Raw genomic sequence first — 25,242 nt, 5'->3', positions numbered from 1 at the left:
GAAGGCCTGGATGCTGATGGTCTCCGGCTTAGCGAAGCCCTGGTCCAGGAGCATCTTCTGGCAGAACACTTCTTCCGTCATGTCCGGCACTCTCCCGTCCACCTCCTTCAGCTTCAGGGCCACCGTCTGCTTCATCCAGGGCTCCAGGGTTGGAGCAGCCTGGTTCGGCTTCCTGGTGGCCTGTTGGCTTGAGGAGGCTTCAGGAGGAGATGTCCTGGCCTGGGCCGGCTCACCTGGTCCATCAGCCTTCTTCTTCTGGGTGGCAGGGTTGCTGGTTGAGGCCATGGCTTCTTCCAGCTGTTCCTGTCGCTTGGGGAGGACCTTCGATAGCTCTTTCCCGAAGGGGGCGGAGCTATGCAAATCTTCTCCTTGCTGGCCGAGGTTCTTCCACGAAATTTCTTCCGCAGCGGTTCCTCGTCGAGCTTCTTCTGCGGCCGAGCTTCTTCAAAGATCCCCTTCAGCAGCGGCTCTTCTCCGAAGGTCTCTGTCGCAGTTCTCCTTCTTCTTCCCGGCAGCGATCTCCCGGAGCTTCTTCCCCGATGGCGGCTTCTCCCTTCTGGATCGTCGTCTTCGCTGGTTCTTCTCCGCAGTTCGTCGCCGGCTTCGTCTGGAACGCTCTTGGATCGCTAAGCTAGTGTTTATAGCCCCCAGTGGTTCTCCGAGCTATCTATCCTTACAAGGACTGATAAGAACAGATTTTTACATTTTAATTTTTTTAGTTCTTATTCAGCTATTTCTTATAAAATCTGCGAAACAGAAAAAAGCTTCAGTTCAAACATCTTCCAACAGGACGTTCCAACTTCTTAAATTCCACCAGCTTGAGGCTTTTGGACCCACTCTCTTCCTGTCCAACAAATAGAAGACGTAAATTTCACTTAGGGCCAGCTTTATACAGTCTTTCTCGGAAATGGTGTCTCTTCTGAACAGTAAGATGTTGCGCACCTTCCATAGGGCATTTTTTAAACAGTTCAAGATAATCCACAACACTCTCTTCTTCTCTCCCACAGGATGCTTGAAGTCTCCATACAGCACCACTTCATGGTTCAGGAACCTTAATTCACAGGTAAATTTCAGTAGGATGCCAACAGTTTTCCATACCTTCTGAGCATAGTCACAGTTCCACATTAAGTGCATGACGCTTTCTTCTCCAGGACACCCAGCTCTTGGGCATCTTGGAGTGGAGACGAGCCCTCTTCTATACTGAAATGCCCTGGTAGGGAGACTTTCGTGTAGAATCATCCAAGACAAGTCTTTAAGAACATTGGATAGGTAAGGAGCATTGGTGTTTCTCCATAGCTCCATAGACTTTGATGTAGTGAAGTTACTCACATTTGTTGTCTCTTGGTGACTGTCCAGCAACATTCTCAGCTTTCTGGCATTCTTAAGATGTTCCTGTTCCATACCTTCCAGTTGGTAGACACGGATGGTTCTTTCCAAACATACATACTGCACAGGTGGTAGCAGCAAGGTAGGCTTTGTAAGGGGCAGCTCTATCCACTTTCTCTTTCTGAACACGTGTCCAGCAGCATACCTTAGAAAATAGGCCCAGGTTTTATTCGTCTTGATGTTCTTGAAACACAAGGAGAAATACTGCAGATATAGAAAGCGTTTAAAGAAGATAATCTCCTTTCCTCCATTCTTCTTCTGCTTGTACATTATCTCTCGTCTAACTTTCTCCATTTTTGAATTCCAGATGAAATGGAAACATATCCTTTGGAGTTCCTTAAGACGATTTTCGCTTGGTAGAAAAACCTGGCTCAAGTACAACAGCAGAGGTAGTACTAGTGCCTTGATGACCAAGTTCTTCCCTTCAATTGTTAGCTGTCTGAGTTTCCAAAACTCAATCTTCTTCTTCACCTTTTCACTTATCAGCTCCCAGCTTTCTTTTCCATCATTCTGGGGCGTGAATATGACACCAAGAATTTTGATTCTGTCGCACTGGGTATTGACCTCAGGTAAGTCGAAATCCCTCCATTCCTTCAGTGTGAAGCAGTCACACTTATTCTTATTCAATCTGAATCCTGATGCTTGACAGAAGAAGTCTGTTAGCAGTAGCGCCCTCCTCACAGATTGTTTATTGGAGCATAGAATATTGACATCGTCCATATAGGCACTTACTTTCACTGACTGCCCACCTCCTCCTGGAATCGGCACCCCTCTAATGATCTTATCTTTCCTCAACAGCGTGAGCAGGGGTTCGAGGACACAGATGAAGAGGATGGGCGACAGGGGGCATCCTTGTTTTACCCCAGACATCAGATCCACTTTTCCAGACAAGAAGCCATTAATGGTAACTTGGCTATAGGATTCTTTGTACAGTAATGCGACTTGTTTGATCACTGTCTCAGGAAAATTCATTTTCTTCAGCACAAGCCACAGGAACTCGTGCGAGACTCGGTCATAGGCCTTCTGAAAGTCCAGTGACAACACGGCCAAATCTTGCTTTCTGTCTTTGGAGTACCAGATGCAGTCCCTGATGGTATTTAGGTTATCTGCAATACTTCTACCCGGTACCCCACAAACTTGGTCTTGGTGGATGACCTTGTCGATGTGTTTCTTAATTCTATTAACCAAGATTTTGGATAACACCTTGTAATCGACATTGAGGAGGGTTATTGGCCTCCAATTTTCAAGACTGGTCTTGTCTCCTTTCTTGAACAGCAAAGTAACTATTCCTCTCCTCCATGACTCAGGTAACAGCTCGCTCTTCATTGCTGCTTTGAAGATCTCCAGCAGGTCTTCCTTCAGAGTGTTCCAGAATGTTGAATAGAACTCCACTGATAGACCATCTGATCCTGGAGCCTTCCCTCTTGCGAAACTCTTGATTACACTCAGGAGTTCTCCCAAGGTAAGTTCCTTGCATAAGTCTTCTTTCTCAGCTTGGCCAAGCTTAAGTTCTAGCGCTTCTAGGGCGTGTGAGACAAAAGACATATCTATCTTCTTTTTGTCAAAGAGAGACTGATAGAATTTCTTGGCCTCTTGAAGCATACCTTCTTTGCTGGTTTGACCAGCGATATTGGTCATGATATTTTTCTGTTCCATACTTTTCTTGAAAAAGAAGCGTGAACATTTCTCGTTATTTTCCAACTGTTGCACTTTAGTATTAAAGATCACTTCTTGTCCTTTTTGATGGATGACCTCTTTAATTTCTTTCTTAATTTTTCCCACCAGGTCAGCGATATCAACACCAGCGCTCTTCAAACTCAGGTAAGTCTGTAATTTTGTGTTGAGTCTCTTGTACCACCTTTTCTTCTCTCTGGCTCTTTTAATCCCATAATCTAAGAAGAAGTTCTTGATCTTCTCTTTAGTATTGTCCCACCATTCTAGGATTGATGGAAATTTTCCTTTAGCAGTTGCCCATTTTTTATAGGCTACAATGAATTCCTCCTGCATCACTTTGTCTTCCAGAAAGCTGGTATTTAATCTCCATACTCCTCTTCCTCTTTCATTTGCAGGGATATGAATAGTTGCACTGAGCATTTTATGGTCAGAGAAGATATTGTCTTCAATCTTAATATCCACTGGCTTCATATTTTTGGATGTGAGTACATAATCCAGTCTGGACTTGACTGTAACGTTCTCCCAGGTATAACCTGGTTCAGACCTCTTCAGACTCCTCCATACATCAGACAATTCAAAATCGCAAATGAAATTTTTCCACTGTTGTACGGTTTTATCTACTCTTCTTGCAGCACCTCCAGTTCGATCTTCACTTTCGAGTGCACAGTTGAGATCACCTGCTACTACAAGCGATGTTGAGCCGGCAATAAATGGCTGGATATCTTCAATCAATTCTGACCTTTCATTAGTATCAGGTGAGGCATACACATTGAGGAGTTTCACTTCACTCCCATTATAGTCAACAATAACTAAAAGCGCCCTCCCGGGGATAAGTTCAACAAAGGAAATAATTCGGCAATTCTGCCCTTTCAATAAAACGCCTACTCCTGTTGACTTATTTGAATTTTCGCCTGACCAAACCGATTGTCCGTGAGGCCAACTGTCTCTCAGCTCTTTATAGTCCATACTGTGATCTATATCACATTCTTGCAGAAAAACAATATCAAAGTTCAATGTGCTCAAAAACGAAAAAAAGGCAGCCCTTCTGGCAGAGCTCCTCACACTCCTCACATTCAGCGAGAGCAACTTCAGACAGGACATCATTCAGACTTCATGATGACCCATCAGAATCAGAAAGTTCAGGAAGTATATCCCCCAGGCTTGGAGTTGCGAACTCCTGGATATCCATGGTGGGCTGGATAGGTTGGGACATTTCAATTGCCGATACTGGCTGCGGTGTCTCCATTGCCAGCACTGGCTGTACGTCTTTTAATTTTGCCTTCATAGCCTTTTTCGACTTGACACTACTTGACTCAGCCGACTCAACCTTTTTCCTTTTTCTTTTCTCCTCCAGCTCCATCACTTCACCCCAGTCATCCTCTTGGCCATCAGGAAGACTGGGAGAGCGGACATCAGTCACACGAGAACCGCTAGATGACAGACCCTCGGCCTCGGATGGGACATCGGACTCTGTAACTGCTACAGGACCGGCCACCATTACGGAAGGACTCAGGATAATGGATAGGTTCTTTTTTCCCTCTGATACTGGGGCCACCTTCCGTATGAGGCCAGCAACAGATGGCCCAGCAGCAGGCTCCTTGGATAGAATAGTCAGTCCAGGTTGTTGTTGAGCTGACGCTGCAACCTGCGCCCAAGTCTTTACCCTATCTGGGCAATCTTTGAATGTGTGTCTCTTCCCACCACACAGATTACATGTGATCTCCTCCTGACACTCGTCTCTATTGTGGCCAAGCTTCCCACAGTGACTGCAGAAGCGTGTGTCAGCCGCCTCTGCTTTACATCCATCTGGCTTGTGCCCAAACTTCCTACATTTCCTACAATAGGAGGGCATATTGTTGTAGAAAAGATAGCCTCTGTCACGGCCAATGGTGAAATTGGAAGGCGGGTGGTGAACTCCCCCAATCCCATCTGGGTCTGCTCCAAACTTCACCAAAAATTTGTATTTGCCTGTCCATAGGCCAACTTCGTCCATCACCTTCTGGCCATTTTTAATGTCCGTACAATACCGCAGCAGGAACCGAGCAATATTGTCCATGGTGACATACGGATTGTACATGAAGACAGTCACATACGCTTCACCATAGGAGTAGAGCAACGTGAATTTAAGTCCCTCCAGCTCTGGACTCCCCTCTTTCAATTTCAGAGTCTGGTAGAAGTTCTGGCAGGCAGCTGTTGTCTCCAAGACCAGGATGTAATAGTCTTTTGCCGGATGTTGTAGGCAGAGAATGTCATTCTTTTCCACCAGAAGAAGTCCAAACAGGATCTCTGTAGCCAGATGTTTCAATCCGAACTCCTCCCGATAATTTTCTCCAATATCAATTCGGATGCCGTTCTTCACAAAATTTTGTCCACGCTCAAGGAATCGGATTCGGCCATAAGAAGCCATATTATCTGTATCCCTGTCTGGGAACTCAGTCGATCGCCTTCTTGTTCTCCGTGGTCTTCCCCTTATAGCAGCATAGAACTTCAGACAGTAAACTGCCAATGCTCTAAGGCCAAGGGTATGACAGGCTAGGAGACCCTCTGACAAGCCACTTGAGCTTAGCCAAAAGGCCGAGAAGCGATAACCCGAATGGGCCGGCCGTTGACCGAGCCTGCCTAATACTGCTGTTCACCCCTTGCAGCGATTGATTCAGCCTACTCCTAGGCAATTCCATGGGGCCCTGCAGGCTCACACACATTTACAGCTACTAAGCGGGAGGTGAATAAAGGCCGGAGAGGAAGCCAGACAGGATTTGCTTCTTTTGCTTGCACCACAATGCAGTGCTGAAAGAGGAGGAATCTACATAAAAACGCCTTCCTGGCAACGCCCAAATGCCCTCCTGCCATGCAGATAAACACTGGCAGCGGCAGCAAGTGCATGCCCACAGCCACCCCTTGTTCCTTCACACCTTGTATCAGCTGTAATCCAGTCCAGTCCAGTGCTGCCTGCTGAGCAGCACTGACCAACACTGCCTGGGCCCAGGCTTTTATCTCTGAGGCCCCATTATGATGTCAGAAAGCTGGCTCTGGAATCCTGAGGGCTCCACTATGACACGTGCAAAGTTCCGTCTGAACTTTATATAAGACGGTGCGGCTCAGTCAGTCACTCAGTGTTGCCTGAGAGGGCAACACTGCAACAGCCGGCCGCCAGGCTGTCTTTTTTTTGCACAGCTAGTTGCCTCCAGGAGGCCACAAGAGGGAGACAAGGGACTGCAAAATGGAAAATAGGCATCCACCAACTTTACAGACAACTTGTTCTCCTTGCTCCTACAACCTCCATCCTTGCACAGTTTGTTATTCTTCCAGGTAACAAAGTAACAAATCCAAATTGCTGCTCTCTTTGTAGGCAAGCAAGGGTTTGTTGCAACTGCAATTCTTACTTCTTCTTGAAATGTAGGGACGACAGTACATTCCATCACATCCATCTAGTGTACACAGGTAGGTCCATTGTGGCGGGTAGGCGGCTGGCTGCTTTAATGGCTGTTTGCTGTTCCCCTACTCCACTCCACTCCACTATTTGACTGTGGTGCTGCATCAATCAGTGGCTGGCTCAGGTGCAGCTCTTTAACTTACCTAGGAGGGAGGGCGGAGAGAAGACAAGGAAGGTGAATGAGCTGTTCCAATGTGAAATGCCGGAAACACAGAAACACAGAAGACACACACACAACAAGAGGTGGCAATGTATTAATTAATTGCATTTAATAAATTAGCTCATTATCACACATGACTGTACAAATGCATTGTCCAACAGGTGTTGAAATAATGGGATTAAAAGGGGAGATCCCATCAGAAAGACAAAAACAATAGCAAACACAAATAGCACTTTTGGAATCTGATTTTAGTCAACACATAAGGGAAGGGTGCACCAGTCCTGGAAATACTGCAATACCAGGTCAATGCGTGGAGTGGACAGAGCAAGCTCTATTTCCATCTCCCTGTTCTAAAAATCCATTTAATATATGGTCCCCAGATAGGGGACGTATCAGATATTAAACTGATAAGAACAGATAAAGGTTTCAACAAAATTTTATTGACAAATATTCACATACATAGAATGCAATTTTTACAAAATAAAATTCAGTAATAAAATGCTGTTAAATAAAATTCCGTAATAATAAATTTGTTTATACATTCAATTGTCCAATAAGATTAGTAATAAAACGTTTTTAATACATTTCATTAAAAAACCTTTTTATAGCATAAAATTCGGTACTAAAAATGTTTATTTTTAATACATTTCATTAAAACGATAAAGGCAATATATTTTCAACGAGAAGAAGGTTTCTTTAAAAGTATGACAATGGCAGGATAAAACATCATAAAACAAGCAATAAAATCACAATTATAAATACATGGATAATTTACATAATAATTGTGTTCCATAGAGACAGACACCACATGGATGCCGCCTCTTTTGCTCCGAGATGTTTTTTGTCTCTTAGATAATATACATATAATTCACTCAACGCGATTTTAACACAATCTTTAATATCAATAAAATCACGTTTAAAAAGAAGAATGTTCCTAACCTTCCAGATGGCATTTTTAAAACAATTAATAATCATCCAGCAGATCATCTGCTGTCTGAATGATGGGCAGGTAAAAAGGCCATAAAAAACGTACTCGTATTTAAAATCGTTAAGACCGCAAATCCATTTTAATAAAAGGCCAGCCTTCCTCCAAATCTCCTGTGCATAGTGGCAGTTCCAGAATAAGTGCATTACCGTCTCATCATTTCTGCACATATCTCTCGGGCACTTGGCTCTCGCCACCAGTCCTCGCCTGTGTTGGAACTCACGTGTAGGGAGGCACTGGTGCACGATCGCCCAGGCAAGGTCCTTATGCACATTTGCAAGGTATTTCCCAAAAACATTCCGCCACACTTGCTTGGACCTTGCCTGTGAGAGATTGGAAACTGCCACCATTTCTTCTCTGTGTCTACACGCCACTGACACCTTCCTCTGGTCCCCCAATATATCAGGCTCCAACTCATGGAGGCTCAGGAGCCTGACAGTCTTCTCCAGCACCACATAGTGTTTTGGGGGACACAGAAGCACAGGAGAATTTAGGGAGATACGAGACCAACGCTTAAAAACCATGCCCGCTGCATATTTTAAAAAGCAGCTAAAAATGCCATCGGATTTAAACATTTTAAAACAGAAGCAGAAATATTTGATATAAAAAAATGTAAAAAGGTTAGGAACATCTCTCCCGCCATTGTCCTTACATTTATACATAACATCACGTTTTAATTTTTCCATCTTGGAGCCCCACAGAAACATAAAACAAATGCGTGTTAGCTTTTTAATATATAAAATGGACGGAGGGAAAACCATGGCAACATAAAGCATTATTGGGATTAAAACCATTTTTATAATTAAAATTTTCCCCTCCATCGTGAGGCTCCTAAGATTCCACATTAAAACCTTCTTCTCTATTTTTGCTATCACTGAGTCCCAGTTAGAGGTCCCATTGTTCGCCTGATTAAAAACAATGCCTAAAATTTTAATCTGGTCCTTCTGCATTCTGACTCCTGGGGTCAGGGAGGAATCCCAGCCTCCTATATTAAAACAATCACATTTATCAATGTTTAGTTTAAAACCAGAAGCCTCGCAGAAAAAGGTGGTGTTCCTCAGCGCCCTCCTCATGGATGTTGAATCAGGGCATAAAATTGTTACGTCATCCATGTAGCCCAATACCTTTATTTGGTTACCCCTCCCACCAGGTATCGGGGCGCCTCTGACTACTTTGTCACTTCTGAGCATAGCTAACAGGGGCTCCATTGCGCATATAAATAGTAGGGGAGACAATGGGCACCCTTGCTTGACTCCAGATAAAAGAGGAACACCTTTAGTTAAAAATCCATTTACAGAAATTTCACTAAAACAGGACCGATATAAAAGCATAACACGACTTATCATAAAATCAGGCACCGCCATCTTTTTAAGAACCATAAAAAGGAACTCATGGGACACTCTATCAAAGGCCTTTTCAAAGTCTAGTGATAAAATAGCAAGATTTTGGCCTCGATCTTTAAAATACCAAATAACATCTCTTAAAATATTAAGGGACTCAGTGATAGATCTACCAGGTACCCCACAGACCTGGTTTGGGTGGATTAGCTTACTGATAAAAGGTTTAAAACGGACCGCTATCAATTTGGCTAAAATCTTGTAGTCTACATTTAAAAGTGTAATGGGACGCCAATTTTTCAGTTGGTCCTTTTCACCTTTTTTAAAAATTAAAGACACGATCCCCCTTCTCCAGGAAGGGGGCAGCTCTTCAGTGATAAAAACCTCTTTGTACAGTAAAATCATATCCTCTTTTAAAACATCCCAAAAAGTTAGATAAAATTCAATAGGCAACCCATCCTCCCCAGGGGCCTTTCCCGCTGAAAAACTTTTAAAAACAGATAAAAGTTCCTCTAAATTAAGATCTCGGGATAAAACCTCCTGGTCTAAAATATCTAACTTAAAATCAAGGGAGTTAAGAGCATGATTTAAAAAGGATTTATCAATAGCTTTTTTACTAAAAAGGAGTTGGTAAAAGTTAAAAGCTGCATTCAACATTCCTCCCATAGAAGTCTCCCCTTCTAGGTTCAAAATAGCATCTCGCCTACCATTTACCTTTTTAAAAAAGAATCGGGAGCACTTCTCATCTTCTTCAAGGTGTTTTACATGGGAGTTAAAAATGATTTGTTTGCCTTTATCATCTAAACATTTTTTTATTTCAGCTTTTAAATTTAAAATATCCGAATCCACCTCAAACCCAACATCCTTTAGTTTAAAAAGCACATGCAAACGCTTATTAAGAACATAAAACCACTGTTTCTTTTCTCTAGCTTTCTTCCTACCTGCTCGGATAAAAAATAATTTAATTCTGGGTTTAATGCCCTCCCACCAGTGCAGCATGGTCTCGTGGGGCTTTTTCTGTGATTGCCAGCACTGGTAGGTCCGCACAAACTCACTTTTGTTTTCAGGGTCCTCTAGGAGCGTGGTGTTTAACCTCCAGAGGCCCTTACTCACTTTTTGCTCTCCCTCCAGCTCCAGGGACACACTAAGGAGCTTATGGTCTGAAAATATATTTGTTAAAATCATACATTTTTGAGAGATAAAATCATGGGAAGCAAAAATAAAATCGATTCTGGAGCTCACTCTTCCATTAGACCATGTGGCACCTGCGTCTCCTGGCAAGAGTTCCCTCCAGCAATCGCGCAATTTAAAATCTTCAATAAAATTTTTGAGCAGGTAGGTAGTGCGGTCTTTTCTATTTGCATCCCCACCCTGCCGGCCTTCTCCTTCTCTTGTGCAGTTAAAATCACCTCCTACCAGCAGGGGGGTAGACCCAACACAAAACAGTGGTAAAATATTAAAAAGCTCTGCCCGCTCCTGTTTATCAGGAGGGGCATAGACATTTAAAATACGTATTAAAAGTCCATTAATGTGCAGGTGGGTTAAAATAGCTCTGCCAGGCATAATCTCAGTGACGGTTTGTATCGAAATAGAATGGCCACGGCAGAGCAATCCCACACCTGAAGAACGACAGTCATTAGCACCCGACCACACCGAAGGGCCCAGCTTCCAGTCTTTTTTCAAGTCCATATAGTCCATGCTGTTAGGGATTCCACACTCCTGCAGTAGGCAAAAATCAAAGTCCATAGTCTGTAGAAAAGAGAATAAAGCAGCCCTGCGAACAGGGCTCTTTAGGGACCTCACATTTAGCGAGGCAACTTTCAGAGGAATACAAGGCATAGTTATTGTTAGGCGTCAGTGTCCACCTCCGAGGAATCCGACTCCGATATAAATTGGGAGCCAGACTCCCCTGTATCAGGGGATGCAAACTCCAGGATTTTCCCAGGGTCAGAGCCAGATATATGAATCGACCCGACTCTTCCCCTGAACTCACTCTCATCCGAGCTGCGGCATATTGTCTTCCTCTTTATGGTGGGCACATCTTCTTCTCTTAGCCTTTTCCCCGTACTCGTCAGGTCCATCCTTGATTCCTCCTCCCCGTCACTGGATGTCACCTCCGACTCCTGGCTGTTGTCATCACCATCGCGAACTCCGGCCGCTGCTACCTCCGGTACGGCTGCAGGTATCTCCGGGTCACTCATCTGCTCAGGGCGCTCAGGAGCCTGTGAGGTCCCCTCCTTCTCTCTCGTCATCTTGCCTACTGCACCTGAAGCCGTCAATGCCCGACCCCCTGTTGGCGTAATAAGAGGGTCAGACTCGGGCTTCTCAGTCGGTCGGAGGCAGCTGGTGGCAGGGAGGTCCAGCGTGGAGCCCCTCCTTCTAGATCCCTTAATTGGATCATCACCAGCCACCACCTCTGCCCAGTCCTCCTTTGACGGCACCGAGGACCGGCGAGATTTCCTACCAACCGACTCAGGTATGGAGCTCGGGGCCTTCATCGCAGAACCAGAACAGCCCTGCTCCGGCCCTTTGGAATCCCCAGGACCACCCTCCACTCGTGACTTGGAGGGTCTTGGTCCTGGCCCTTCGGCGGGTGCCGTTTCCGGGGCATTACCAGCAGAGTCCGCACCTGTTGTGGACTGCTGCCCTGGCCCTGGACGGGATGGACCAGGCCTAGGCCCACCCCTCAATGACTGCGTTCTTTTAGGACAGTCTTTATACATGTGACCTGCCTCCCCGCACAGGTTACATGTTGCTCTGGAACTGCACTTGGCGGCCACGTGCCCCAGGCCTCCACATTTGTTACAGCGAACAACACGGTTTTCACTGCATGACTCTTTTGTGTGCCCATATTTTTGGCAGTTCCAGCAAAACCGGGGCATCTGGGGGTAAAACAGGTATCCCCGGTTCTTCCCAATGGCAAAATTCGCTGGAGGGTGCACAAAGCCACGTATGCCATTGGGGTCTTGAAAGAACTTGACAAAGTACTTTCTCTTTCCGTTCCAAAATCCCTCAGCATTTTTTACTTCATGCGAGAAGTGAATTTCCTTGCAATAGCGCCCTAGGAATGTGTCAATGTCCTTGGCGGGGACAAAGGGGCTATGCATTACCACGACCAGTGGAATAGACTCTTCTCCGTAGAGGAGAGAAAAATGAAGCCCATCTAGGCGCTCATCTGTCTGGTCGGAACCAGACAGGGCTGCACAGATCGTATCGCAGCAGGCCGCGGTGCAGAAGGAGATGGTATACCGACCGCGGCCTTCCTGGTCATTCAGACACAGGATATTTTCCCGTCTGAGGCCGAAGGAGCCAAGCAGGATTTCCCCTACTATGAATTTCAGGTTCTTCCGCTGGCGATGTTCCTCTCCGACCTCGATCCGGATGGTTTGGCGTAACTGGGTCTCCCCAGTTACAAACCCATAGGTGAACGGCATTCCTGCTTGTCCCAACAAGTTTTTCCGCCCTTCTAGGCCGTCCAGCGCAAGCTGTCCGCCTAGCGATCCCTTCCCGTTGCCTGAGGACTAGTCCGACTACCCAATAGCTGCAGGGGGGTGAAGTCAAGGCGATAAACCAGTGACGATCCCCCCAGGCCAAGTAGCCGGGTACCCCAGGCACCTTCTGACTGAAACCTCCTGTACGAATACACTTGGTCGCAGCCAAAAGGCCGAGAAGCGATAACCCGAATGGGCCGGCCGTTGACCGAGCCTGCCTAATACTGCTGTTCACCCCTTGCAGCGATTGATTCAGCCTACTCCTAGGCAATTCCATGGGGCCCTGCAGGCTCACACACATTTACAGCTACTAAGCGGGAGGTGAATAAAGGCCGGAGAGGAAGCCAGACAGGATTTGCTTCTTTTGCTTGCACCACAATGCAGTGCTGAAAGAGGAGGAATCTACATAAAAACGCCTTCCTGGCAACGCCCAAATGCCCTCCTGCCATGCAGATAAACACTGGCAGCGGCAGCAAGTGCATGCCCACAGCCACCCCTTGTTCCTTCACACCTTGTATCAGCTGTAATCCAGTCCAGTCCAGTGCTGCCTGCTGAGCAGCACTGACCAACACTGCCTGGGCCCAGGCTTTTATCTCTGAGGCCCCATTATGATGTCAGAAAGCTGGCTCTGGAATCCTGAGGGCTCCACTATGACACGTGCAAAGTTCCGTCTGAACTTTATATAAGACGGTGCGGCTCAGTCAGTCACTCAGTGTTGCCTGAGAGGGCAACACTGCAACAGCCGGCCGCCAGGCTGTCTTTTTTTTGCACAGCTAGTTGCCTCCAGGAGGCCACAAGAGGGAGACAAGGGACTGCAAAATGGAAAATAGGCATCCACCAACTTTACAGACAACTTGTTCTCCTTGCTCCTACAACCTCCATCCTTGCACAGTTTGTTATTCTTCCAGGTAACAAAGTAACAAATCCAAATTGCTGCTCTCTTTGTAGGCAAGCAAGGGTTTGTTGCAACTGCAATTCTTACTTCTTCTTGAAATGTAGGGACGACAGTACATTCCATCACATCCATCTAGTGTACACAGGTAGGTCCATTGTGGCGGGTAGGCGGCTGGCTGCTTTAATGGCTGTTTGCTGTTCCCCTACTCCACTCCACTCCACTATTTGACTGTGGTGCTGCATCAATCAGTGGCTGGCTCAGGTGCAGCTCTTTAACTTACCTAGGAGGGAGGGCGGAGAGAAGACAAGGAAGGTGAATGAGCTGTTCCAATGTGAAATGCCGGAAACACAGAAACACAGAAGACACACACACAACAAGAGGTGGCAATGTATTAATTAATTGCATTTAATAAATTAGCTCATTATCACACATGACTGTACAAATGCATTGTCCAACAGGTGTTGAAATAATGGGATTAAAAGGGGAGATCCCATCAGAAAGACAAAAACAATAGCAAACACAAATAGCACTTTTGGAATCTGATTTTAGTCAACACATAAGGGAAGGGTGCACCAGTCCTGGAAATACTGCAATACCAGGTCAATGCGTGGAGTGGACAGAGCAAGCTCTATTTCCATCTCCCTGTTCTAAAAATCCATTTAATATATGGTCCCCAGATAGGGGACGTATCAGATATTAAACTGATAAGAACAGATTTTTTTTTTTTTTTTTTTATTGAAAGCCCGAGTCGTGCTTTCTATCACCCAAGTGCATAAAAAGTGCAGAGGTGCCACACAAAAAGTGCACAAGGATGCGGTCTATCGCAGCCCTTCTCTTAAAAGAGAGAGGCCCCGCATAACCATTCCCTGACCCTCCAAACCATAGGCCTAGAGGATCAAGGATCGATGGTCCCCCCTCGCCGAAGCTTAGGGAGACCCAAACACACTCCTAGGCTTCTACCTGGGCTGCCACCCCAGTGTCCACCTAGGAGCCTGCATCCTAGTTGCACCTCCCCTCCGAAGAAGGGAGGCCGGGTTGCAGGGGAAAAAGGAACCAGAAGGCCACACATTTTCCCCCTAGACCTCAGGAGGGTCCCAAAAGGGCACCGCATCCCAAAATCCTTGTGACAAACACACAGTGAAAAACAAAATTAAATAAGTGGATGTGCGCTGTGATACAGCCTGGACATCCGCCAGGTATAAAAAATTCCTCATCTCCCAGCCAGAAGGCCGGGAGAATAAAGGTGTGTGCTCATATAGCGTGAAAGAGAGTGCGTGCAAGTGTGCCTTCACTCAGTGGGATCCCACCCCCAGTGAGTTAGGGCACCCCAGGGTCACCAGCCCTGGGGCACGTAGCAACTCGGGCTTCCAAACTACCCGGCCTAATGACCTCGATCCGGCGGTCGCCTGGTCACCTACAAATGGTACCTTTAAACCAAATGCGTACACCAGAGCGATGACCGTTGTGGTTCCCTGCCCTCACCTCGGCGTTCTGTCATCCCCCTACGATGGCCCACGTACCACCGGCAGGGATGATTACTAACCTCAGCTTGAGCAGGTACTACACTTGATCTTAGCCAAAAGGCCGAGAAGCGATAACCCGAATGGGCCGGCCGTTGACCGAGCCTGCCTAATACTGCTGTTCACCCCTTGCAGCGATTGATTCAGCCTACTCCTAGGCAATTCCATGGGGCCCTGCAGGCTCACACACATTTACAGCTACTAAGCGGGAGGTGAATAAAGGCCGGAGAGGAAGCCAGACAGGATTTGCTTCTTTTGCTTGCACCACAATGCAGTGCTGAAAGAGGAGGAATCTACATAAAAACGCCTTCCTGGCAACGCCCAAATGCCCTCCTGCCATGCAGATAAACACTGGCAGCGGCAGCAAGTGCATGCCCACAGCCACCCCTTGTTCCTTCACACCTTGTATCAGCTGTAATCCAGTCCAGTCCAGTGCTGCCTGCTGAGCAGCACTGACCAACACTGCCTGGGCCCAGGCTTTTATCTCTGAGGCCCCATTATGATGTCAGAAAGCTGGCTCTGGAATCCTGAGGGCTCCACTATGACACGTGCAAAGTTCCGTCTGAACTTTATATAAGACGGTGCGGCTCAGTCAGTCACTCAGTGTTGCCTGAGAGGGCAACACTGCAACAGCCGGCCGCCAGGCTGTCTTTTTTTTGCACAGCTAGTTGCCTCCAGGAGGCCACAAGAGGGAGACAAGGGACTGCAAAATGGAAAATAGGCATCCACCAACTTTACAGACAACTTGTTCTCCTTGCTCCTACAACCTCCATCCTTGCACAGTTTGTTATTCTTCCAGGTAACAAAGTAACAAATCCAAATTGCTGCTCTCTTTGTAGGCAAGCAAGGGTTTGTTGCAACTGCAATTCTTACTTCTTCTTGAAATGTAGGGACGACAGTACATTCCATCACATCCATCTAGTGTACACAGGTAGGTCCATTGTGGCGGGTAGGCGGCTGGCTGCTTTAATGGCTGTTTGCTGTTCCCCTACTCCACTCCACTCCACTATTTGACTGTGGTGCTGCATCAATCAGTGGCTGGCTCAGGTGCAGCTCTTTAACTTACCTAGGAGGGAGGGCGGAGAGAAGACAAGGAAGGTGAATGAGCTGTTCCAATGTGAAATGCCGGAAACACAGAAACACAGAAGACACACACACAACAAGAGGTGGCAATGTATTAATTAATTGCATTTAATAAATTAGCTCATTATCACACATGACTGTACAAATGCATTGTCCAACAGGTGTTGAAATAATGGGATTAAAAGGGGAGATCCCATCAGAAAGACAAAAACAATAGCAAACACAAATAGCACTTTTGGAATCTGATTTTAGTCAACACATAAGGGAAGGGTGCACCAGTCCTGGAAATACTGCAATACCAGGTCAATGCGTGGAGTGGACAGAGCAAGCTCTATTTCCATCTCCCTGTTCTAAAAATCCATTTAATATATGGTCCCCAGATAGGGGACGTATCAGATATTAAACTGATAAGAACAGATTTTTTTTTTTTTTTTTTTTTTTTTTTCAGTTCAACTTAAAGCAACAGTACAACGCAAGAACCATTTTGCATCTTTAAGGCATAAGTTGCCTTAGTCATACATCATCATGGTAATACTTTATTCCGATCAAAAAGGAACATAATAAAACAAGGGACAACATTTGAAACAGAGATAGAAAACAACAATTAACTGTATTTCACTAACCTTCTCCATTTCTTAAATTTCCAAACTCCCTCTGCGTCTATGCCACCACCACACTGACTATCCCAGCGATAAACCACATATAATCTCGACAGTATCATCCTCACACAATCATTAATTGGTACCCACTTATGCTTGAAAATACCTAAATTGCGCACATCCCACAAGCTCTCCATTATACACACCATAATCAACCATAATACCCTATCACTTGCCCTATTACATGCACCTATAGCGAACATTGCGACCTTCCAATCCATAAAACTTACCCCAGCCAATTCCTTACACAAACCACCCATTCTTCTCCAAACCTCATAAGCATAATCACAGTCCCAAAAGAGATGTCTTACAGTCTCACACGAACCACACCCAACTCTCGGACAAACCTCAAATCTAACTAACATCCTCCTCCTCTGCACATCTCTAACAGGCAAAATATCATGCATCGCCATCCACACTATGTCTTTTTGCCTATTTGACATACCTGTCACACTTAACTTCTTCCAAACATTCACAACATCCTGTCCTCTCAAACCCACAATATTACACACAACCTCATTCACACACAACCTTTTTAACACAGCCTTCTTATTCTTAAACTCACCCATTGGAACTGCAATCAAATCATGCTTCCTAATAAATTTTTCAATCAGAATATACCATACAGGACATACATAAGCAACAGGCACAGTGGCATCTCTCTTAACCCAATCTAACCCATAAAGCATCCAACCAGCCATATACCTAACCATATACGCGCTCTTACTTCCTTTTCCCAAAAGAACCACCACCATTTTAATATAATTAAGCCCAAGAAAAACCTCAACATGTGGAAAACCCAAACCCCCATTCTCACAAGACTTATATACAAATTCACGCTTCAGTTTCTCCATTCGGCTTCCCCAAAAAAAAGTAAAAACCATTTTCTCTAACTTCTTAATCTTCCTACTGGCGGTTGGAAAAACACAAGCCACAAAGACCAGAATTGGCAGAATAACCGATTTTATTATTAATACCTTCCCCGATAGGGTCAGGTCCCTAAGCCTCCAAAAATTTAACTTCCTCTCAATTCTCAAGCCACATTCATCCCAACTCTCATTCCCTCTTAAATCATCATTAAACTGAATCCCCAACACTTTCACTGCACCCACTTCATTTCGCACCCCTCCCATTCTTACTCCCCTGTCCCCAAAACACTTGAATACACACTTACCCCAATTCACTTTAAAAGCAGATGCACCACAGAAGAAATCCAACCATAATTTAACTCTATTCAGCCCAGCCATACAATCACTCACAACCACCACATCATCCATATAACCCAAAATTTTAACACATTTACCCCCACTCCCTGGAATCAGAAAACCTCTCATTACCTTATCTCTTCTTACTAAACACATCAAAACTTCAATTACACAAATAAACAAAACAGGGGACATAGGGCACCCCTGTCTAACCCCAGATTCTACACATACTTTTGAACTTAAATTACCATTCACCAAAACTTCACTTGACACATCCCTGTACAAACACTTCACACCTTCCAAAAACCTAGTGGAGAAACCCATCCTAGCAAGTACAGCAAACATAAACCCGTGCGACACCCTATCGAAAGCCTTTTCAAAATCCAATGCAAGCATCATACACTTCTGTTTCCTACTCATACAGTCACCAATCAAATCTCTCAACAAAACCAAATTATCAGTCATACTTCTACCTGGCACAGCACACACTTGCTCCTCCCCTACAATTTTACCTACCACCTCACGCATGCGATTAGCCAGGATTTTACTAAAACATTTATAATCTGCATTCAATAATGAAATTGGCCTCCAATTACCCAGACACTTCTTGTCTCCTTTCTTGTAGATCAAAACAATCACACCTTCTTTCATAGACTCACACAAAACCCCTTTATCCCATATATTCTTACACACTTCCAGCAAGTCTACCCCAATTACCTCCCACATCTTTACGTAGAATTCCACCGGAATACCATCTTTACCAGGAGTTTTATTTTTCCCTGCACTCATTATCACATTCTTCACTTCTTCAAGAGTTATCTCTTCATTCAACCCCACGCAGTCATCCTCACCAAGGACACTTTCCAAACCACCCAAAACCTCATTCATCAAACCATTATCAATCCATTTTTTCCCATACAACTCTGAATAGTATGATTCCACCACTTTTACCACATCTACACCCTCCATACACTCACCTTTCTCATTAACCACTTCATTCATATCTTCTTTCTTACCACACATTTTTTTGAAAAAAAATCTTGTACATTTTTCATTTTTATCTAGATATTCCACTTTTGATCTAAAAATGATTTCTTTACCTTTTCTTTCCAAAACCTGCTTTAACTCCTTTCTGGCCTCTTCCAACAAATCACTCATATCAATCCCATTTTCACCCATCTTACGTAACCATTCTATCCTAACATTCAGATCTTTATACTGATTACGTAGTCTAGTAGCTTGTTTACGTCCCCATCTTACAAAAAAAATTTTAATCTGCACTTTCACCCAATCCCACCACTTAAGCACATCTTTAAAACTATTTTTCTCCCTTTTCCACACAGCATACTTACACTTAAACTCGTCCATCACTTCCACATCCTCTAATAATCTACTATTCAACTTCCATACACCCCTCCCAAAACTAAATTTACAATTACCTTCCATCCATACTTGCAAACATACATGATCCGAAAATGGTACCTCACTTTGAACAAAAGTCTTACAAACTAGATTCTTGGATACACATATACGGTCAATCCTAGACTCAACCCCTCCTCTGTCTGATTTATACGTTGGTGGTGGTGGCTTACCCAAATGCATTTCTGCCGTATCTAGAAAAGAAAAGTCAGACATTAATTGATTTAACTTTTTCCCGGTCACATCCAGGCCCTCTCCATCAAAGGAGCAATTGAAATCTCCTACAAAAATTGTAGGTATCCTCCCAGGTAGGAAAAGGCTCAGCTTTTCTAACAAAGCCAGCCTACTCGCCCTGTCTGTAGGGCAATACGTATTTATCACCCTGACCCTAAATCCCCTACAACACACTACTGCAATCAAACATCGGCCTATTTCAACCACTGTGTAACTCTCCAAGTTTATACCCTTATTCCCCAGTAGTATCCCTACACCATCATTTTTATTAAACGAAGACCCTGACCAAACACATTGCCCATAGGGCCAATCCCCCTCCCCCGGTGGTTCAGATATGCCACCTTCCTGCAGGCAAGAAATTTCTGCTCCAAGATTCCTGACATGATCCAAAACTAAAGCACGTCTAGACTTAGATGCTATTTGTCTGACATTTATGGATATGACATTAAATGTAGTTTTGGAGCCCATATCTTGATCTTTTTACGAACGTAACCACCGATACCCCACTGTCTGATCAGCCTACGCCTCCTGGAGGCTGGCAACCGGACACAAAGACAGCTTTTTCTGCGTCCTCCCCTAAAAAAGGAAAATCCTCAGAGAAATGAGAGATAGGGTAAATTCCCCTGTCTGGGCTGGCTCCATCCTCACTCAAGGGTGACAGCATAGTACGTAGTCTTTTGGAAGACGACCCTTCTCCCTCCTCCTCAGCAGATCTCACAAGAGAAGATGGAAAGTCTCCTTGGCCACCTCCGCCATCTTGTTCTATGTAAATTCCTTCCCAGGACAAGACCGGAGTCCTGGAGAGAGAAGCATCTATCTCACCATCCCCCCTCAAACCAGTCAAGTCATCAGAGGGGTGAGGCAGGTCTCCTTCCAACAAAGCCACTTCCATTTCTTCAGCCACCGTTTTGCTAGCATGAGTTAGCTCAGTGAGAGATTCAGCAGGCTCCCCAGGAGGTGATGGCCCAGCAGGCCCTCTGGGAGGCGTCGGCTCAGCAGGCTCCTTAGGCGTCGGCTCCTGAATTCCCTGGACAACAGAGCTTAGAACCACATTAAATGTACTGCCACTGGCTTCACCTGCTACTACCTCTGCCATAGTCCTCACCCTCTTATTTTTTGCACGCATTGGGCAGTTTTTAAATGCATGTCCCACTATACTACACATATTGCACACAATAGGATTCTTACAGTCTTTAGCCAGATGACCATCCTGGTTGCATTTGTTGCATGTAACCCCTTCCTGTGTGCAGTCTTCATAAGTATGCCCATACGTTTTACACTTCCTGCAAAACACAGGGGGCTGGGGAAAAAATAAATAACCTTTATCACGGCCAATTGCAAAATTTCTGGGAGGGTATTTAACCCCCAATGGTCCTGCAGGGTCCTCTTCAAAGCGCACAAAAAACTTATGTTTTCCAGTCCATATAGACTCAGTGTTTAGAACCTGGTGGGAATAACTTGCATAGGAGCAGTACTTCCTTAGAAAAGAAAGAATGTCCTCCACCAACACATGAGGATTGTACATAAGCACAACCAATGGCACATCATTGTTATACAGCACAGTGAAGACAAGTCCATCCAGATCAGTATTTTGCAGGTTTGCCTTGATTGTCGCATACAAATTGTAACAAGCATTGAGACTGTTGAGAACAAGAGTAAAACGGTTACCTCTAGGGTCCTGAAGGCATAGAATGTCGCTCCTGCTGACATTGAGGGTCTTGAAGAGGATGTCTTGCACCAGATGCTTCAACGAAAATAGATCTCTTTTATCCAAGGGTACGTCGATACCGAAAGCGTTCTTGATCCGGGTTTCCCCGATCCCAGCGTAGCGGAGCCTAGCTCCCATGATCGCTCTACTAATGATCACCCAGCCTACCCCCTAATAGCAGCAGATGGCTTAAGCCACCGAGGTGGCGATGCCAAAAGGCCAAGGGCATGACATGCTGATCACCTAATGACACGAGATCGTGCCAAAAGGCCGAGAAGCGATAACCCGAATGGGCCGGCCGTTGACCGAGCCTGCCTAATACTGCTGTTCACCCCTTGCAGCGATTGATTCAGCCTACTCCTAGGCAATTCCATGGGGCCCTGCAGGCTCACACACATTTACAGCTACTAAGCGGGAGGTGAATAAAGGCCGGAGAGGAAGCCAGACAGGATTTGCTTCTTTTGCTTGCACCACAATGCAGTGCTGAAAGAGGAGGAATCTACATAAAAACGCCTTCCTGGCAACGCCCAAATGCCCTCCTGCCATGCAGATAAACACTGGCAGCGGCAGCAAGTGCATGCCCACAGCCACCCCTTGTTCCTTCACACCTTGTATCAGCTGTAATCCAGTCCAGTCCAGTGCTGCCTGCTGAGCAGCACTGACCAACACTGCCTGGGCCCAGGCTTTTATCTCTGAGGCCCCATTATGATGTCAGAAAGCTGGCTCTGGAATCCTGAGGGCTCCACTATGACACGTGCAAAGTTCCGTCTGAACTTTATATAAGACGGTGCGGCTCAGTCAGTCACTCAGTGTTGCCTGAGAGGGCAACACTGCAACAGCCGGCCGCCAGGCTGTCTTTTTTTTGCACAGCTAGTTGCCTCCAGGAGGCCACAAGAGGGAGACAAGGGACTGCAAAATGGAAAATAGGCATCCACCAACTTTACAGACAACTTGTTCTCCTTGCTCCTACAACCTCCATCCTTGCACAGTTTGTTATTCTTCCAGGTAACAAAGTAACAAATCCAAATTGCTGCTCTCTTTGTAGGCAAGCAAGGGTTTGTTGCAACTGCAATTCTTACTTCTTCTTGAAATGTAGGGACGACAGTACATTCCATCACATCCATCTAGTGTACACAGGTAGGTCCATTGTGGCGGGTAGGCGGCTGGCTGCTTTAATGGCTGTTTGCTGTTCCCCTACTCCACTCCACTCCACTATTTGACTGTGGTGCTGCATCAATCAGTGGCTGGCTCAGGTGCAGCTCTTTAACTTACCTAGGAGGGAGGGCGGAGAGAAGACAAGGAAGGTGAATGAGCTGTTCCAATGTGAAATGCCGGAAACACAGAAACACAGAAGACACACACACAACAAGAGGTGGCAATGTATTAATTAATTGCATTTAATAAATTAGCTCATTATCACACATGACTGTACAAATGCATTGTCCAACAGGTGTTGAAATAATGGGATTAAAAGGGGAGATCCCATCAGAAAGACAAAAACAATAGCAAACACAAATAGCACTTTTGGAATCTGATTTTAGTCAACACATAAGGGAAGGGTGCACCAGTCCTGGAAATACTGCAATACCAGGTCAATGCGTGGAGTGGACAGAGCAAGCTCTATTTCCATCTCCCTGTTCTAAAAATCCATTTAATATATGGTCCCCAGATAGGGGACGTATCAGATATTAAACTGATAAGAACAGATTTTTTTTTTTTTTTTTTTTAAAACCATTTCAGTTAGTTATAAGCAACTTATAATGTTTCTCAAAACTTGAAAATCAAATCCACGTTGCTTCAAACTTATCATCATTCTGGTTTGTTCTTTATTTTTTCTTCAATTTACATAAACAATCACAAAAAAAACAGAACAATATTACCTACATCGTATCAGGAATTTCCATTTTTTGAACTTCCATATCCCCTCTGAATCTAGGCCACCACCACGCTGTCTATCCCACAAATACATGACGTAAAGTCTAGACAAAATCATCCTAATACACTCATTTACAGGCACTAATTTCCTTTTAAACACTAACAAGTTTCTCACATCCCACAAACTTTCCATCACACATGCCATAATTAACCACATAATTCTATCTTTCATACGACTACTTGCACCCATTCCAAACATTGCTACTTTCCAATTAACAAATTTTACCCCCGCTAGTTCTTTACACAAACCACCCACCCCTTTCCATACTTCATACGAATAGTCACAATCCCACAACATATGTCTCACACTCTCACTTGCTCCACATCCATTCCTCGGGCAAACCTCAGACCTAATAAGATCCCTTCTTCTCTGCACTTGCCTAACAGGTAGGATATTATGCAGCGACATCCATACAATATCACGCTGTCTGTTTGACATACCACTCACCTTCAATTTACTCCATACACTCTGCACTTCATTAGACCTCAAACCTGCAATTTCACATGGAATTTCATTCGCACGTATTCTCTTCATCACCGCATTCTTATTTTTAAACTCACTCATTGGCACAGCAAGCAAGTCATTTTTCCTCACAAAAACCTCAATCCTCATATACCACACTGGACACTTGAAAGCCACAGGCACACTTGCATCTCTCTTTACCCAATTCAGACCATACAACATCCAACCAGCCAAGTATCTAATCATGAAACCAGTCTTATTATTCCTCTGCACTAACACAGACACCACTTTGATATAATTCAAAGCCAAAAATACCTCAACATTTGGAAAATCCAAACCACCATTCACACACATCTTATACACATACTCTCTCTTCAATTTTTCCATTCTACTCCCCCAAAAAAATGTAAAAATCATCTTTTCCGTCTTCTTAATTTTGTGAGTAGCAAAAGGGAAAACAACTGCACAAAAAAGTAAAATTGGTAACACAACAGATTTAACTATCAAAATTTTTCCCGTCAGTGTCAAACTTCTCAGTCTCCAAAAGTTCAGTTTTCGTTCTATTCTCATACCACATTCATCCCAACTTTCATTCCCTCTCAAATCCTCATTAAATTGCACACCCAATATTTTAATAGCACCCATCTCACAATTAACCCCATCCATTCTCACACTCCTATCACCAAAACACTTAAAGCTACATTTACCCCAATTCACTTTAAACGCAGACGCACTACAAAACAAACTCAACAACAATCTCGCTCTATTTATCTCCGCCTCTCTTTCACTAACAATCACCACATCGTCCATATAACCCAATACTTTCAGAAACTTACCATTACTCCCAGGAATTAATAACCCCCTCATAAATTTTTCCCTTCTAACCATACACAACAACACTTCAATCACACTAATGAACAGGACAGGGGACATAGGACAACCCTGCCTGACACCTGACCTTATCCCCACTTTTCCACTCAGAAACCCATTTACGAGAAACTCACTTGTTACGTTCCCATACAAACCTTTCACTGCATACACAAACTTTCTCGGAAAACCCATTTTACACAGCACACTAAACATAAACTCATGCGACACCCTATCAAATGCCTTTTCAAAATCCACAGATAGGACCATACATTTCTGCTTTCTATCCATACAGTCCCCAATCATATCCCTTAGTAACAACAAATTATCAGTCATACTTCTACCAGGCACTGCACACACTTGATCTTCATTCACCACTTCAGCAACAACCTCACGCATCCTATTGGCCAATACTTTACTAAAACACTTATAGTCAGAATCCAACAAAGTAATTGGCCTCCAATTTGCCAAATTTTTCTTCTCACCTTTTTTATATATCAGCACAACCACACCTTCTTTCATAGATTTGCTCAACACACCATGCTTCCACATATACTGGCATACCTCAAGCAAATCCCCACCAATTATATCCCACATCCTCACATATAATTCAATTGGGATCCCATCCTTCCCAGGTGTTTTATTTTTACTTGCACTCATCACCACATTTCTCACTTCATCCATGGTAATATCACCACACAGAGACTCACGATCTTCCTCTCCAAGTTTATTTTCCAACCCATTCAAAACCTCATTCATCAAATCCTTATCATACCACTTCTCTCCAT

At 44.6% G+C, this 25,242-nt stretch overlaps 1 long non-coding RNA gene, 3 other non-coding genes and 2 pseudogenes across 4 annotated transcripts; 1 reads left to right on the top strand and 5 right to left on the bottom strand.

The window, feature by feature from the left end:
• The first annotated feature begins 1,161 nt into the window (after positions 1–1,161).
• On the top strand, positions 1,162–2,289 carry LOC142710517 (uncharacterized). Its single transcript, XR_012869545.1, has 4 exons — positions 1,162–1,269; positions 1,694–1,775; positions 1,873–1,955; positions 2,185–2,289. It is a non-coding gene; the product is annotated as an uncharacterized LOC142710517 (long non-coding RNA).
• Positions 2,290–6,918: 4,629 nt separating this feature from the next.
• On the bottom strand, positions 6,919–7,104 carry LOC142710543 (U2 spliceosomal RNA). The gene has a single exon (XR_012869569.1). It is a non-coding gene; the product is annotated as a U2 spliceosomal RNA (small nuclear RNA).
• Positions 7,105–13,923: 6,819 nt separating this feature from the next.
• On the bottom strand, positions 13,924–14,109 carry LOC142710556 (U2 spliceosomal RNA). Its single transcript, XR_012869575.1, has one exon. It is a non-coding gene; the product is annotated as a U2 spliceosomal RNA (small nuclear RNA).
• Positions 14,110–14,887: 778 nt separating this feature from the next.
• LOC142710557 (U2 spliceosomal RNA) lies at positions 14,888–14,957 on the bottom strand (annotated as a pseudogene).
• Positions 14,958–16,229: 1,272 nt separating this feature from the next.
• LOC142710555 (U2 spliceosomal RNA) lies at positions 16,230–16,428 on the bottom strand. The gene has a single exon (XR_012869574.1). It is a non-coding gene; the product is annotated as a U2 spliceosomal RNA (small nuclear RNA).
• Positions 16,429–22,743: 6,315 nt separating this feature from the next.
• LOC142710550 (U2 spliceosomal RNA) lies at positions 22,744–22,924 on the bottom strand (annotated as a pseudogene).
• Positions 22,925–25,242: the final 2,318 nt, after the last annotated feature.

This window comes from Rhinoderma darwinii, unplaced genomic scaffold (genome assembly GCF_050947455.1).
Source record: "Rhinoderma darwinii isolate aRhiDar2 unplaced genomic scaffold, aRhiDar2.hap1 Scaffold_426, whole genome shotgun sequence".
Taxonomy (NCBI): domain Eukaryota; kingdom Metazoa; phylum Chordata; class Amphibia; order Anura; family Rhinodermatidae; genus Rhinoderma; species Rhinoderma darwinii.
The sequence above is the reverse complement of the archived record's forward strand: the minus strand, read 5'-3'. Positions and strand labels throughout refer to the sequence as shown.